Genomic DNA, 18,010 nt, shown 5'->3' with positions numbered 1-18,010 from the left:
TGTGTCTAAGTACGAGTGTGCGCGCGCACCCTGCCTTCACCAGTGCCCAGAACAGCTTCCTGTCTCCCTCGCATCCATGCTGAGCCCAAGCACTGGACACAGTAACCAGCCTGCCCTCCCCAGAATCCCTGGCTCTCCCACGAGCCCCGGAAAAGTGAAGGCACCCCTGGGACTCCTTCACTCACCCAGGCTGCCAGCGTTCATTATGTACATCCTGAGCTCAGAGGCTCTGGGGAGCCTGTTCCAGGAGATGATCTCAGGTTCCTCCCCTGGAGCGTTCTGCAAGGTGGTAAGCGGACACTAACAAGTCTCTGGCTTCTCTGCAATGTGCCAAAGTGCCTCTCCCGGGTTTTGCCAGTCACACAGCACCATTTTCCAGGAAAAGAGGCTCTGACCTTCCTCTAAGCCCCAAAACAGAAGGAAATTAGGCAGAGAGCATTTTAGAAACTAGGCAGAAAAAGAGAGAGAGAAAAGACCCTAAAACCACATTAAAATGTTTTTATTAATTATTCCTGAGCAATTGTTCCTGTTGTCCTATGAACTGGGAACAACAGGCTACGCCTGATAGGTAGCATGAAACTATAAGTAACTTACTGTAAATATTTGCTACCTGAATGAATAAGCACAAGTGGAATGGAATCACTTGCTTTTATTGGTTGACTGAGTTTCTTTCTGGCTAGGTTTTCCTTTGCCCTCCCTTCTGGCCCTCTCGTTACCTTGTCAGCCTCCGTTATAACAGACTTTTCACTATAGAGGCTACTCCCATGTTCACCTGACCTTAAGGTGGAGGAAAAGGTTTTCTGGCTCAGAGGTCTGAACTTGTCCCCAATTCTTTGTTAACCCAAGTAAGTTTGGAAAGACCCTTTGACACAAGACCACACTTGAAAGAAAGCCACCTGGTATATCAGTTAGCATGCGGTCCTCCCCTGGATTACCGCCACAGTGCTCCGTTTCTTCCCTTTCATGATGAAATATCAAAACATGAAAAACAAGGGCTTAGCTACTATGCAATCTGTTGGATTTTTCTCCCACTTTCCAGAAGTGTTGGGGTGATTTGAGGGCTGTATTGGTGTGACCCGAGGCTGAGTCCAAAAACGTCAACTTTGATTCAGAACAATGTTATCCAGTAGATATATAAAAGGCAGGCCACAAATGCAAGCCATATGTATGATTTAAAATTTTCTAGTACCCACATTAAAGAAGTAAAAAGAAGCGGGTGAAATTAATTTTAATACTTATTTAAATTAATGTAGTCAAAATATCATCACATCAATGTATAATTAGTAAAAGTATTAACAAAATAATTTACATATTTTGTAGTAAATCTTTGCATTTGACTCATACGGCTCATCTCAATTTAGTCTAACCACATTTCAAGTGCTTAACAGCCACACGTAGCTAGTGACTATCATATTGGGTCATGTAAGTCTACAGGAAAAGGTATTGAATGAGACTGTTCTGGATCTGTCCTAGGCTGATCCTTAAGGCAATCTTACCTTCAATTTCCTCATATATAAAATGGGGAAAAGAATAAAATAAAATAAAATAAAATAAAATGGGGCTACTTATACCTGTTTCACCATGTCTTAGAGAGGAATTACAGAGCTAATATACATGAAGCTGTTGAATAAGTGTAAGTGTGCTTTTTGTAAAAATAAAATAAAATAAAAGCACTTTAGGCACACTGTCCCTCTACTGCTTCTTTCTATTAATATCAAAGTTACTCAGAAAAATAAGGCAGAAGAAGAAGGAGGACTCACCTTGTTGGTCATCGGATGAACCCTGCGCGCCCCCTGCGGCCGCTCTCCATCTCAGACCTAGGAGGCACTTGTTGGGGGGACACTGTGTCAGAGTTCTCCAGAGACGCAGAGCCAGGAGAGATAATAAAATGGAACTACACACATAGAGAGAGATAGATCAGCAGTTGAGGGCCTGAGTAAAACAAAAAGGACAAATATTTTCTCTGTCTGAGCGGAGACATCTATCTTCTCCTGCCCTTGAATATTGGTGCCCATGATTCTCAGGCCTTTGACCTCGACCTGGGAACTTAAACCAACGGCTCACACGTCTACTCCAGTCATCCTGTTTCAACCCATCACAGCCCAGCTGTTCCCTCAAATCCACCCTTACACGGCGAAGGCAGACACTGTCCTCTAAATGGAGCGATTTAGGAGGCTTTATAAAACCCTGTTTCCAAATGTCTCCCCACTGTTGCCTGAAACCCACCCCAAGGAGTCCTCCTAAATGGGTTTCGGTTATTGTCCTCTTCCCACCCCGCCTCAGTCCTTACAATGGAAAGACCCCTGAGGATAATAACACTTGGGAACACAGGAGTTCTTAAACTGGAGTGTGAGTCAGCAAGTGGCGGCGTGAGGCCGGGAAATCGGCCGGCTCCACAGGCACCTAGAAGGGGTTTGAGGCGCACGCTCTGAGCGAACTCCCCTGAGCCGCAGTGCGGCCTCCTTCCTCTCCTGCTTTCCTCCTGCGGCGGCTGAGAGCACAGACAGCTGGCAGGCCTGGCTTCTCCGACACGCCTGCCGCAGAGCGAGATGCCAGGGCTCTGCCCGCCCGTGTGCGTGTGCGTGTGCGCGCGCGCGCACACAGCTGCCCAATGCGGTGTCCCCCCAGCGCCGCACCTGAACCCAGGCCGCCCGCCAGCCTGCCTCTTGGGCCCCAAACCTTTCAAAAATGCTGGGTAAACCACAGTCTCCCTCCTCCTCCTCCCACAGACAAAAACACAGTTCAGAGGCAGGCAGCACATTCTTGCCTGAGGATACATATCTCTGGGCTGATTAAATAAACCCAGCTTAATTAAATTAGAGTAAGATCAGAACCTGTTTGAACTCTGCTGGCAGCCCAGTAGAGTCCCTCATGAATCTTTCATTTTCATAAATGAATGATTATTTGCTGCTTTGGGGCTTGCCCTAGAGAAAGAGGAGTCTCTGGGTAGAAATGGCTCCCTCTGGTCAGAAAAAAACAGTTAGGGGGTATTTTTATTTAGAGAACCAGGAGGCTTTGAAAGCTTTTTATGCTTTTTTTTTTTTTTTTTCCCCGAGGAAGCATCATGCCCTGTAACTGGGCACAGGGTGAGCCTCAGGGCTGCTTTTCCTTGTGAAGAGCTCTGGCACATTTAGTCGAATGCATGGTGGGGAGAGAGAGATACAGAGACAGAGAGAGACACCGAGAAGAAGACAGAGACAGAGAGACAGGACGTCGGTAAAGCTGCAAACTCACTGTAGATGAGGCTATTGTGGACATGCTTAGCAATTTCAGAGAGACAGGCTTTGAATGGTGTTGGTTGCTGCCAGGGATCAGGGAGGAGAAGAAAAAGCACCTGTTTCAGAAAATTTTCTCAAAGGAGAAGCCAGAAGAGACAAAGAAAAGCAACTGTGAAAGCTTATGGGGCAGAGGAATTCCTCTGCTCTGCAGGGCAGAGCCCCTACGTGCCTCTGGGAGGCGCCGCAGCACGGCTGCGGATCCCCACAGTCCGGGTGTCCCTCAAGAGCCCCATTTATATGAGTCGCCTGTGCTGGAGAGGTGACAGCACAGGACACGGACACCCCCGCCCTAGGGGAGCCTTTCAAATGCTGGGCCCAGTGCCTCCACCCCGCCTCTGCCCCCATCTAAAAATCAGATCCGGATTGGCACTACGCAGAACAGCCTGGTCTCCAATCAGCCGGCTTGAGGTTGTCCTTCCTCTCTTCCTCTCCCCACAGGGACTCGCCTCTTCAGTCCTAAGCTCTCTACCAGAAGGCGGGGAAAGAAAGGACAAAGAGGAGAAATGCGTATTTTGCAAGTTCCAGTGAAAAGCCTTTGGGGAAGGAAGCTGAAACTAATGGGCAAGCTGTGGCTTTCATTCATCTATGCTACTGTCACTTCCATTAGCCCGGAAATGTGAGAGGGGGACTGTGCAATCTATCAGTGTCCTTTGCGTGTGCCAGTGACACTGCTGACGGTGCTGTTTTCTGGCTTCAAACTTAGCCTCATCAGCAGGACTTTTGCTGCAAGTTCTTATGGAACTGATGGCTTACGTCACCTTACAGACTCTTTAAGTTCCACCTACTGGCTTCCCACGTCACTCGTCTCACCTCTCCCCCTGTTAGCAACTCAGAGTCGGCACCCGCCGAGGAGACATTGCTGCTCCCAGAACCCTGCTCACCTGTTTCTGCCTCCAAGCCCAAATCTGACACTTATCCAGTCTAATCCAGTCTAGGATCAGACTGGAACATCTCTCCATTAACTTTCTGACCAATAGGAGACGTGTCTTCTTATCCCGATCAAGTGCTCCCCCCGCCAGGGATACCTTCCACACTTCTCCAGCTCCATTCATCCGGCCTCTCCAGAGGTCCCAGAGTTGTATGGGTCCATTGAGAAAGTACACTGTGCACCGCGGGACATTCCACCAGACGAGGGCCCACTGCCATGTGTCATGGCTGACTCTGCACTCTGAGCACATTCAAGAGCCATTTCCAGACTGAGCCCATGGGTTTCTGTAGCTCCTCTCTCTACAAAGAATTCAAGAGAGAGACATCAGGAGACTTAGGATTTCAAAACCTTTCTGTAACAGGCAAAGCAGATGAGGGAGTGTTAAGTAGGAGCTGAACAGAAAAGTATCAGGCAGATAAAGACAATGGAAGGCAGGAAGAGAAATGAGAGTAGAAAGAGGGTCACTAATTGAAAGTCTGCATACCCCTGACATTTCCCTCCAACATGCCTGCTGGCAAAACATCTGGCAACCAGGTATTTACATTCAAGCCCAGGAGTAAAAAAAGGTAAAATTAAAGCTGAAATTTCACCTCTACAACAAAAAGCGAATGAAACTTCTGGTAGGAGCCAGGGCATCCAGTGTGGGAGCATGGTGGGCCGCGCCCCCCCCCCCCTCATTCTGACACTCAGAGGCCTTCCGAGAAACGAGTGATGCCTTCTCACCCACAGAGGCTGAGCCTGCCACCGTCAACGAGACTCACCAACACAGGGTTCCTGGGGACCTTTGCTATTGTCCCATTCTTAAACAGCCACAGCCACCAGGCTGTGAAACCTAAAGCCTAAAATGTCAAATAGAAAGACCAAGACAAATAAACAATAAGAGATTTAACAACCTTGGAGGAAAAATAAAGAATAGATGAAAATTAAAGTGGAAAAACTCCAGTATTTCTAGAGAGAGAGGAAAAGATGCTACACCCATAATACATTAATATAGGAAAGAAACTATCATAGAAAAAGAAAAATTCTTAGAAAATGAGAATATGACTGCAAAAAAAATTTAAAGTTAATTAAAGTTGAAACGTTAAATTCTTGAAAATTTTCCAGAATGTAGACCGTTAAGACAAAGACAAAGAAGGGAGGTACATAGGGTCAATCCAACTAATAGGATTTTCAGAAAGAGAGAGGAGAGGAAATGAAAGGATGGAGACAATCAGTGAAATAACAAGATAATTTCCCAGAGCTGAGGAAGGAGACAAGTGTTTCGGGTGAAAGTCTCACTTAATGTTCGGAACAGTCCATTTCAGAATTTCTCTGTTAAATCACATCATTGTGACATTTTGGAACATAAACATCAGCAATAAAATCTTCAATGTATCCGGAGAAAAGAAAAGAGGTCCTTGGTTGCAACAACAACAATAAAAAAGATCAATATGGCTAACTTACAAAGGATGTTGAAACAGAGGCTCTGAAAATAAGCAGAAACAGAGGAAGGCCAAAACAACAAGACGAGAGTCCCAGTCATGCCACGGAAACATCCTGGTTACAAAAGATGCCGCTGTTGCTGGGCTTGGGGTACCACTGCCAAGGTCACCACCACTACCACTCCCCTGACCTTGGGCTACTTCCCCCGACAACAGAATAAACTTTGCATCATTCACTCCAGATTCAAAGTCCCAGATGGGAGCATTTGATTCTCTAAGCCTCGGTACCTGCTACCACCCTAGTTTTTAGAAGCCAGAGAGAAAAACTATCTGGCTTTCTGCATGGAAGCAACTCTGCCTCCCACCAAGATTCAAGGTGGATTCTGCAGGCTTCAGAAGAGGTTCAGATGCCAAGCCATCAACAACAAAATTATAGAAGTCCACTACAGTTTATCCCTCTGTCTCCTCACCATCTTTACATATACCTCTCTCCATACTTACAATTCCAAAACATATATTAAAAAGTTAATGTCTACCCTGTGCAACTATCTTCCCACTCATGCCCTTTATAAAACCAAAATCTCATGAGTCGGTGCATCCAGCAACAATTCACGATTTTCTAGGTGATGTGCACTTTTCCTCTAGCCCGATCACAATTCCCTACTGAGTTGTGCAAAATTTGGGCCAACATAGCCTATCCTATATAGAACAGTGAGATAAAGACAGAGGAAGGAAAAATGAATCTAAACTTAAGAATCTATTGCAGTGAGGACAAATCACTGCCCTCCGAAGAGAGAAAGAATCCAAAGCAATCAACCTTCCCCATGGTGCCTGGCTGACCCTCTCTGGGCACCATAGTGGAGTCCCAGGGTTGTACTGTCAAATTGCATGCTGGGCACTGGCAGACAGCAGACCTGCCTTTGTGAAGGAAAGTGCTTCTGTTCAGCTGATCAGTAAGAATCCCCGTCCTGCAGCAAGGAGTCTTGGTAAGAGGCCTCCACGAACACAAACATTCTCACACGTCGTTTCTTCAGAGAAGGCAGTGTGTATCTCTTCTCCAAACCTCCCTCTTTCCCATCCTCCCATGTTGCTTCTTTTGGATCCCCAACCACAGGCCAAACCACTGTGTACTGCCCAGGAAATAGTGCACATTCTGTCCTTGGCTCACTCCTTCCATGCAACTGTTCAATGGCATGGACTATTCAAAGCTCTGCCCACTAGGAGGATTTCTCTTCCCCAACATCCTTCAGGGCACCGATAATATAGAGCACAGATCAGGTCGTTACCAACTTGCCAAAAGCCACCTCATGAAAACAATTGTATACAGGTTCCTACTTCCGCCATAGAGCTCTTAGAGTGTCTGTGGTTCAGAAACAGGAAAAAGAGAGGGAACCGAAGAGTGGGGCCAGCCTACAGGAGATGACCGCCACAGAGTCCACGCTGCATCCCAGGCAAGACCAGCTTGGCGATAGGGTTTTGTCCTGACCAAAGATTTCAACTAATTTCAAAAGGTTAGAATGCTGCACTTTGCTTTTTTATGGCGCTCACAGTTCTACCAATTAAAGATTCATCTGTTTCTATTTTAACAATTCAAACAACTCTTAACGATACAAGATTATTAGTCATTCATGTCTTAGAGATGGTTTAATCAGATGGCTTTCCTCTCAACACCTATGTGAGATCAACAGTGAATTCAAGACCTTTTGAGAATGAAAGGAAAATCGTATTTTTAGGTCCCATATCCCTTCCTGGGGGTGAGCCTCCGTCGCTGTGGTGCATCCTTGGGGCACTCAGAGCAACCTGGGAGCACCGGGGAACCTGGCACGGGGCCTCAGGGAACGGAAGCGGAGCAAAAATAAAGGAGAAACTGCGAAAGATATGTCAGTGAACACAGTCCTGTGATAGAAAAGAACAAATGGTAATTTCCTCCTTCACCTCCTTGGTGTTTATCTTCTCCTATCTCTCCTTGATCCTCTTCTTTCACTGTCCTCCTCCTTGTCCATATTCTCCTCCATCCTTCCTCCCTTCTCACTTCGTCCTCATCCCTGTCTTTCCCTGTCCCTACTTACTCTACTCACCCCACTAACAGCTTCCTGTTCCCGGTGACCAGAATCAGGCTAGTATTTGCAGCAGCACAAATCTCAGCTACATACTGAGTTAAATTTCCTTTTTCGGACTATTCTGGGAAATAACCACTGCATGTAATATTATTTTTATGTAAAAAAAAAAAAAGAGTTCCTAATTTCAAGCAACTATTTACTTAGCTGGCAAATGCCAGTATATAGACTTTGGTACACAGGACCCTGCCCAAAGTAAAGTTCAATAAATATTAGTTCATTAGAAATAAATAAAGGTGTTGACGTTCTTGGATATAAGTATATTCTATCACAAAGAGACAAACCAAACACATTCTCCTATGTTTAGCGGCCAGATTGAGACCAGATTCTGATTAAAACATTCATCCATCAACTCAGAAGCCACCTTTTGTTAAAACAGCAAAAATCTTCCCAATAGCTGGAGGCCATATGTTAAATACACTCGAAGAAATATTTTCATCAGTAAATGTCAGCTCTTACATCTAAACCTGTCAAAATAATGAGTTCTAAAACTTAATCTCAATTTAGTTTCATATTTATAAATGTAAGGTTATTTTTCTGTTTCTGACACATGAAAATAAGCAAATGTCAGACTCAGATTTGACCAAATTTCCTGATTACATTTTCAAATTAGTTAAGGAATGTCTCCATGAAATTTGTATAAAATACTAGTTTAGTGTCTTTTTCTTTTGTCTAAATATACATGTAATGAAGATCATTCTTCAATTTGGGGGTGGTGCTTTGTATTCTTATTATTGATCACATAAACAAAAACATTATAAGAGTATTAAAAGAAAAAGTTGCTTACAATTTCACCACCTCTGCAAATCAAAATGTTTTTATTTCTTTAACTTTTTAACTGAGACTTCCATCTGGATATAGGAAGTTTCTGGACAAGATTGTCATACATACACTGATGTTATTAATTTAATTATGCAAACAAGTCTTTCTCAAATACTAACATGCGTCTTACTGTTCTTTTAGCTTTATGACTGAGAAAATAATATAGCGTGGAGTCAGAGCGCTACTCTGCACAAATCCAGATTCGACCCTGCCTCCCACCCCCTGCAGCATCCTGGGGTGGCAGCAAGCTCTCTCTCTAGCTGCCTGACAATGGCGTTTTCAGATGGCAGCGTCTGAGACCTGGATCAAGCAGAGCCACTGGAGCTGTGAAGCAGGGGCCTCTTGGCCGTCAGCGGCGCAATTATCTTTGGGAATTTAAATGTGGCACAGAGAACTCTCACGAACTGGGAAGTGAGTACCAAAGTGGACTCTGCCAATCAAAGTGATTGAACCTCCTGTCTAAGCCTGACAAGGTCCTACCTTCCGCTCTCAGAATGGACTTGCAGAGCATGGCTGCACTTATTACTTGCTGTCCTCTGCTGGGAGACTCTTACGACCTGTCTTTTGAGTCCCCTGTGGTTCCGCCCTGCCGAGCTTGTGCCCGCAGTGGGGCCAGCTGGCTGGCTGCACTCAGCCTGAACTTGCGGTGCACTCCTTCTGGGGGAGCTAGGGTTGCAGGCTGCGTTGCAGGATGAATGGCATGTCTCTGGAGCAGGAGCCACTTTCCTCCCATTAGTGTCTGACCATGCTGCCTCCAAGCAGGAGACCCACTAACTTGGTCCTTCTGACTCCAGCTGCCCTGCCTTACCGAGCACATGCCTCATGGAAGGGTCTGTGGGTTGCGCCAGCCTGGGTCCACTCTACAGTCTTTGTTCAGAAAGAAAGGCCACAGGACCTCAAAGGGTGACAGAGCAGCTAACAGGTGGAGGCAGAACTCAGGGTGCCTTGGGCCTTTTATTAATCTGCCCCCAGCTCACAATAATTCACATGTCAAAGTGGTTCATCTTGGGAGGCCTATTCTGGACCCCTTTAATATGCAGGGTGGGGCAAAAGTAGGTTTACAGTTAGTTGTTCTCATGGAAAATAATGCAATAATTAATAAATTACAATACAAGAATAAACTCTCTGTTTTGCATGCTCACAACGGTAAGACTGCTTTTGCCCTATCCTGTACATCCAACAGAAATGCACATATATGTAACAAAAAGACACACAATAGAATGTTTACTGCTACATTACTTGTGATAGCCAAAAGCTGGAAGCAACCCAAATATCCTTCCACAGTAGAAAAGGTACATGTCTGTAGCATGATATATGCATGCAAGGCTGGAAAATGAGTTAACTACAACTCTATGCCTCAACATGGAGGATTTTCACAAACACACATGCTATACAATTGTATTTATATAAAGTTCAATAACAGAAAAATCTAAACTATCGTGTTAGGATAAACATGTATTGCCTCCCGTGTGTCAGGTGGTAGGGTTATAACACTTACACTGCGGTGTTAGAAATCAGGATAGTGTTTACCTTTCGGGAGAAAAGAAGGCCGTGACTACAGCGGCCCTGGGGAGGCTTCTGGGTTGCTGGCAATGTTCTATTTTTCTATCTGAATTGTGGCAACTGGATGTCTTTACTTCGGAGCATTTATTGAGCTTATTAATTGTGGACTTTTCTACACGTAGATCAACAAGCCAACATTTGTAAAAGGAGAAAGATTTATACGATCTGAAGAGAAACCAGAGTATTACAACAAGCCAACATTTGTTAAGCATCCAGTGTGTGTATGAGATTGTCTAGGGCACAGTTCTCTCTTCCTTTCCTCCTTTGTTAGCTTCACTCCAGTAGAGGTGTTAAGATTGGAGACAAAGAGGAGTTCATTATAGCCTCTTATTATGCTTTGAAAGTCCATGTTATTTGTAGATTTGTCCCCCTTTTCATTCCTGCTATTACTACATGGTACCTCCCCTCTTTGTGACTGGTCTTGCTAAGGGCTTATTAATTTTATCAGTCTTTTCATAGAACTAACTTTTGGCTTTTTTGATCCTCTCTCATTATGTTTTTTTCCTATATCATTCATTTCTGCTTTTAACTTTTGCATATTCTTCCTTATGAATTCCTTGGGTATAATTCGCTATTTTTTCCTACTTATTAAGATGGGTTAATTTTTTTTAAAGATAAATCACAATAATTGATTTCTTAGGCTCTCTTCTTTCCAAATATATACATTTAGTGCCATAAATTTCCCCCTAAGCATACTTCAGCTACATTACATGTTTTAATATGTTATATCTTAATTATCATTGAGGAGTATATTGCTTAATCTCCAAGCCAAATACTTAGGGATTCTCTAGTTATCTTTTTTTTTTTTTTTTGGTTTCTAGCTTAAGTCTCATTGTGGTTAGAAAACATACTTGAGATTACTTCAGTCCTTTGAGGTTTACTGAGACTTGATTTATTGTTCAGCATATAATCAATTTTGGTAAATGTTTCATGCTCACTTGAAAAGAATGTGCATGGTGGAGTTGTTGGGCACTGGGCTCTATATATGTCAGTTAGGTCATCTGTCAGTCATACGGCTTACTAACAGTTTTTGTGTGATTGTTCTATCAGTGACTGAGAAAGATATGTTAAAAGTACCTACTATAACTGTGGATTTATCCAGTTCTCCTTTAGTTTTTGTCAATTTTTACTGGCACTCTAGCCAGTAACATGTAAATAAACATCGTCTGTATATTGCATTGTGTGTTCACCACCCAAAGTGTAATCTCCTTCCATCACCGTGTATTAATATTTGACCTCTTTTACCTTCTTCACTTTTCCCCCACCCTATCCCCTCTGGTAATCACCATACAGTTGTTTGTGTATATGCTTTCATTTGTTTATTTTGTTTGTTCATTTGTTGCTTCCTGTATTATAATATCCCACATATGAGTGAATTTCCTTTTTATTTTATTTTTTAAATTTTTATTGTATTTTTTCCATTACCATTTAGTCCCCTTATCCTCCCCAACTCTCCATAATCACCAGACTGTTGTCCATGCTCATGAGCCCTTTTTCATTTTTGCTCAACTCCTCCACCCTCTAACCTCTACCCCCTGTATTTGTTCATCATGCTCTCCATTTATGAATCTGTCTCTGTTTGGCTTGTTAGTTCAGTTTGTTCATTAAATCCCACATATGACTGAAATCATGTGGTACTTGTCTTTCTCTGAGCGGCTTATTTCACTTAGCATAATGTTCTCCAGGTCTATCCATACTGTCACAAAGGGTAAAATTTTCTTCTTTTTTTATAGCCAAGTAGTAGTCCATTGTGTAAATGTCCCATAGTTATTTTGTCCACTCATTGATTGATGAACCCTTGACCTGCTTCCATATCTTAGTGATTGCAAAGAATGCTGAGACAAATAGAGGGGTGCTCAGTGGCGCAACTGGTTAGCGTATAGTATTTATACAATAGCATATTTATCCTTACATGTTTAAACTTGGTTTACCTTTAAAGTACTCTCCATTTGATGCAATACATCTGTCCAGATATTTTTTCCACTGCTCCAAACAGTTTTTTGAACTCATCCATTTTGATGTCTTTTAGTGCTTCTGCCATTTTTTGTTTCACTTCTTCCATATTTGCAAAACATTTCCCTTTGAGATTTTTTTTCATCCAGGGAAACAAAAAAAAGTTGTCCAGGGTGAGAATAGGTGAATAGGGAGGGTGGTGCATGGGGGTCATGCCATTTTTGGTTAAAAACTGCTGAACACTCAGCATGGTGTGGGCAGGTGTGCTCATAAATCACCCATCATTAAATAGGCAAATGGGTTGAGTCTTCAAAAAAATTCGCTAAAGCACAACGCAGCCTCTCACAACACCACCAGCTGGTACACTGACAGAGATAGGTTCTTAAACACTCACCTAGTGGGGGAAGCCTGTACTATAAGGGGCCTGCCCTCCAGAAGATAATTCCTTTTTTTATGGGTCCCCCTTCATACATTAATAAGAACTATAACAATAAAAAAGAATTTTCTTATGAATAAATTCAACAATAAAAGTGTGAAGATGTATCCTAAAAAAAATCTTCAAAACATTTAAGAAGGACACATCAGACACATAAACAAATAGGAAAATATACCATATTTTTGCACAAGATGACTCAAAGTGATTATACTTTCTTATATCAAGAGTATGCTGATCTTCCTGATTTGATTTTTAAATTTAGCATAATCTCAATAAACCTGTAAATTAGGGGGGTAGCTAAACAAAGAATTCTAAAGTTCATAATAAAAAATAAGCAAAAAAATTCGCAAAGAAAGCTCTGATAAAGAAATCAAAATGGGTGGATTGCCAGATATAAAAATATTCTCTAAAACTCAGTAATTAAAACAACATAGTACTGGCACATGAATATATGAACCAATAGAATAGAAAATCAATTCCAGAAAAAAAAAATACAAGTACCAAATCAATGGAGAAAACTGAACTATTAAATAATAGTGGGGGCAACTAGGTAGATAACTGGGAAATATTAATGTTGGAGTCATACATCACTCTATTTTTCATGATATATTCCAAATGGGCAAAATCTTTAAATATAAAATACAAATCAATAAATGCAGTAAATGAATAGATGGGATAATTTTTCATAATCTCAGAGAGCGAAGGGTTTTTTAACTATGAACCCCCAAATCAAGAAGCCATGAAAAATATCAATAAATTCAACTACTAAAAAAATGTTAAATCTCTGCCTGACAAAAGTAAACCCCACCATAAAAAAATAAAATGACAAACTAAGAAACCTAATTACTACTCATTATGGACATAGAAAAATCTTCTTACTATATGAAAAGCTCTTGAGATTGATAAGAAAAACAGCTAACAACCCATTAGAAAAATGGAAAAAGTTATAAACAGACAATTCAAAGAATATGTAAATTACTCAAATATATTTCTAAATGCTCAATTTCACACATAGTAAGAAAACATGCAAATTAAAACCTTCCTAAGATATCATTTTTCACCATAAAATTGGCAAAAATCCAAACCTTGATCACACGTTCTGTTGCCAAGGCTGCGGGGAACAGGCACTGCCGCACCTTGCTGGTGGGAGTATAAACTTGTACAATCCAGATGGCGGGCAATTCAGCAGTAGCTATCAGAATTCCAAATGGATGTGCTCTCACAGCCAGCAACTCCACTCTGGGGAGGTTACCCTACAGATGTATTTGCATATCTACAAAACGGCATACATAAAGTTTATTTATTGCAGCATTGTAGTCAGCAGGGAAAGATTGGAAAGAACATAGATACTCGTGGCAGGGGGAGGGGACTTGTTAAATAAATTCAATGAAGTATTCTATAACTGCAAAAAGAAATAAGAAAGCTCTTACTGGAACAATAATATGTACCAATAATTTTTCATATTAATATGGAAAATTCTCTGAAACATATAAAGTAAAAAGAACAAGGTATTGAATGATGTATATAGCATATGAAATTTATATTACAAAGAGGGGGAACAATATAATTGTATTATTATTTATATTCATTTTCAAAATCTCTGGAATGGTAAAGACTAAAAGCAGTGGGATTTGGGAACTGGGCACAGGAATAACTAAAGTGGGAAAGAGATTTTTCACTGTAAGCTTTTCATACTTGTTGATGTTTTTACCATTGGAATGTGTTACTGTTCAATTTGTTTTGAAAAATAATTTAAAGCAAAGATTCATCCTACCAATACTGTCAGAGCCATTTAATGCCACACAGAGCTAAAATACACCGTAGGTCTAGCAAGGCCTTCTGTGCCATTACCAGTTACATTAGTTAGGGTGTTTTCACTGGAAGTACTAGAAGGCTTAAACAATGAGACAGTTTTTATCTCAAATAACATAATATCCAAAGTCAGACTATGCCAAGGCGAGAACTGCTTCTGCGATTTCAGGAACCCCTAGAGACCTGACCGTGAGAAGCCAAAATGAGCAACGTGTATGACTCCCTGCGCATAGTCCCGAAGTCCCCAGTGGACCTCCCCACAGGTCCAATTGACCAACAATGAGTAATGCATCCACACCCGAGCTTCAGGAGAGACTGGGGCATAATAGCACCAACCTTTCCTGAGCACTTTATATGCACCAGGTACTATCATAAATACTTTACCAGCATTAATTCACTTACCCTTCAAAGCCACATGTTAGAAAATTATTATACCTATTTTACAGATGAGAAAACTTAGGCCCAGAGAAGTTAAATAAGGTCATGGTAAGTGGTGAAGCTGAAATTCACACTTGGGCAATGTGACTCCAAAGTCAGTTTTCCCAACCATGTATGTTACTTGAAAATAAGTCTTGCTATCAAACAAGTGGTTTCCACCAGCAGGGAAGAAGGGAGAAGAATGGCTATTAGACAGAAAACGAGCAGGAGCGTGTTCCTCCATAGGAACAAATTGCCCAAACCGCAGCCCCTGACTGGCAGACACCAAGCTGTCAGTGACAGACACTGGCCATTTGGCAAACACCTCCCGTGCTCTCTCTAGACCCATGTCTCCAGTTAATAGGCAGCAGGAACCTATGAGCAATGACTGGGATCTTTCTAGAAGCAACAACAGTAGCAGCAGCTCCACCTAGAGACATCTCCAAACCACTAGTGCCCACACCTACCAGGGTCATGGGCATGAGTTCTGGGGCATAGACCAGCTTTCTCCCAAGAGCAGAATGGCAACCGGGAGCTGGGACCCCCAGCAAATACTCTGGGGTGTCCTCGTGGGGGCCATGTGACCACAGCTCACCTGCAGCCCAGTGCTCCTTTCTGCCCAGGCGGAGTGCTGGACTGGCCACCCAGCATCCCACTTTCATCAGCAAAGATGCATCCTGGGAAGCAAAGGGAGTTTTCAATTTGTGAGGAAGGTAGCCCTGCCTGAGTTTCACAGACAAATCCTCTCACCAGCTTTCTCTGCTGTTGGTATGATCATCACGGGACATTTTCCTACTGCAGCATCTTCACCCCCTCTGTGCATCGCTTGCCGCTTGAGAGCCTCTGCCATGAAATGTGTCATCTCAAATATTCAAGGCAAAGAAGGTCTAGCAAGGCCTTCTGTGCCATTACCAGTTACATGAAAATGCAAATGACCCAAGCTGGCTGCCACCGGTCACCTGGGGGGCCCAGGTGACACAGGTGTCAGGACAGAGCTCCATTCTCAACTCTCACTCCCATAGAGCCAGAATGGCAAAGAGCTCTTTTTTCAAATAAAAGCTTCCATCATCCAGGACTTTATAGCAGCTAACTCTGCCCTCCTGTGCTAAAAATACCAGTTTTACACCTGTTATTAATCCAGTTATTTTTTCAGATATTTGTCTATTTCATAGAGTCAGAAATGCAACGAGTCAGTTTCCTCACCCCCAGGCACATTGCCCAAGGAAGGGGGTGGATGTATTCTTAACTAAGAGCTCTTTGCTCTGCCTTATGTAAACCCCTGGAGCTGGATGTCTCCAAACATAGATACAGAGGAGCCTGCGGCAAGCCGAGGAGGCAGGAGAATGAAGTCCCTGAACAAGCAGCCCATCTCCCACGGAACCAGCTTGGTTCCTTGTGGACTGATGGGACACAGGGCCTTCTCTCAGGAAGCAGTAAGCCAAGGAAGAATTCCTCTCTAGGTTTCCTCCCCCAGGAGTTCACACAGCGGACCATGTCTTCTCATAGCCTGAGAGGTCGTGCCTATGCCATGGATGGACAATGGGATCTGTCCACCAGGGCACCTGGGACTTGCAAGCAGAACTTGTAAGAATTGGAAGAATCAGATGGGATGCGTCCTGCTGGCCATTACGACCAACTGCACTCAGGCTGTAGAGAGGCCTCAGTCATAGCCTTATAGGCCCCACGCTGTAATGTTCCGGATTTCAATTTTCTGGAGCCAAGAAAGCCACCGTCGCTTATTTCTCCAAGGTTGTGCAGGCTGGTTGAACCACCTGCCTTTGCAGGCTATGTGCACAGAGGTCAAAGATCTGAGAGACAGGTCCACATTCTACAAAGCCCCCGTCAGGCTCTATGACAGGTGCTTTTACAGTTCTTTGGCTCTGGTATGGCCACTGGCCTTGGCCAAGTCACACTGCCTCTCTGGGCCTCCATGGCCCCTTCTTGAGGGAGGAGGCAGATCTTGATCCCTACAAGCCTGTCCAGTTCAGAAGTTCTGAGCTTTGGAAAAGGACTTTGCTTCCCCTTGGAAGATGGAAGTGCCTTATATCCCCTCCCCCGCGACCCCCCTCCCCCCCAGCCATGTCTGCTTCGGCTTCCTTACTTTCTCTATTCAGCCCTGGCCCAGCAAAGAGCGGCAATGTTAGGCGGATACTCCCTGGCAAAGGTTGTAACAGTTTCTCAGTCTTGCAGGGTGGCGGGGGGAGGGGAGGGCAGTCAAGAGAATCAATGAATTATTGATAGAGTGTCGTAGGCCAAATAATGCCCCATGCCCTCTCCCAAAATGTCCGTGCCCTAATCCCTGAAAGCTGAGAATATATTACATTAATTACAAAAGAGACTTTGAAGGTGGAATTAAGGTTATTAATCATTGACCTTAAGATACAAAGATTATCCTGGATTGTCTAGGTTGGCCCAATCTAGTCATGTGAGCCCTTAAAAGCAGAAAACTTACTCTGGCTGCAGGTCGGCAAGTTGCTGTAAAAAGGAAAAGTCAGAGATTTTAAGCAGAGAGGGGGCCGCGTGGAAAGCAGGAGATGGAAAATAGGCAGCCTTTAAGAACACAAAACCAGACCCTGGCTGACAGCCACCAAGAAAACAGAGACCTCAGTCCAACAACCACAAGGAACCAAATTAAGTCAATGACTTGAATGAGCTTGGAAACAGATTTAGTCCCAAAGCTTCCAGGAAGGAACACAACCCTGCCAATACCTGCAGGAATCTAAGCAGAGACCCATCAAGTCATCCCGTACCCGGATATCTGACCTACAGAACCGTGAGAGGATAAATGGGTGCTGTTTTAAACCACTTACTTTGTGGCAATTTGTTATAACAGCAGTAGAAAACTAATACATAGGATGTCCCTGATAATCGCATTTCTTTAACGTGACAAGCTTGACCCTTCCAGGACACCTTCCGCATCTGGAAGCAGGATGGCAAAGCCTGGCCCAAGCCACTGAGCTCCGTCTCGCTTCCAGGAATCGACTTGTTTCAAAAGCTTGAAAGAAGAGGAAAAGAATGTGTGGACGGTGAGAGAGCGGGGAGGAGGGAAGGAGGAAAAGAACTGGCTCTGATCTTGTTATCACTGTAACTCCCACAGGCATCAAAGTCACAACAATGTCCTCTTCATAATAAGAAAATGTGAAGTTGGCTGCAGCAACCATATGGAAGAGGAGGGGCCAGGAGCGCCCTGGGGATGCCCTGGAATCCAGCAACTTAAATTTCTTCAGAGAACATGTTGTGAGCAGCCCTTCAGCTGTGAAAAT

This window comes from Pteronotus mesoamericanus, unplaced genomic scaffold (genome assembly GCF_021234165.1).
Source record: "Pteronotus mesoamericanus isolate MK-2021 breed Mesoamerican mustached bat unplaced genomic scaffold, CSHL_Meso_final contig_50, whole genome shotgun sequence".
In the NCBI taxonomy this organism is placed as follows: Eukaryota; Metazoa; Chordata; class Mammalia; order Chiroptera; family Mormoopidae; genus Pteronotus; species Pteronotus mesoamericanus.
This window is presented reverse-complemented; position numbering follows the sequence as displayed.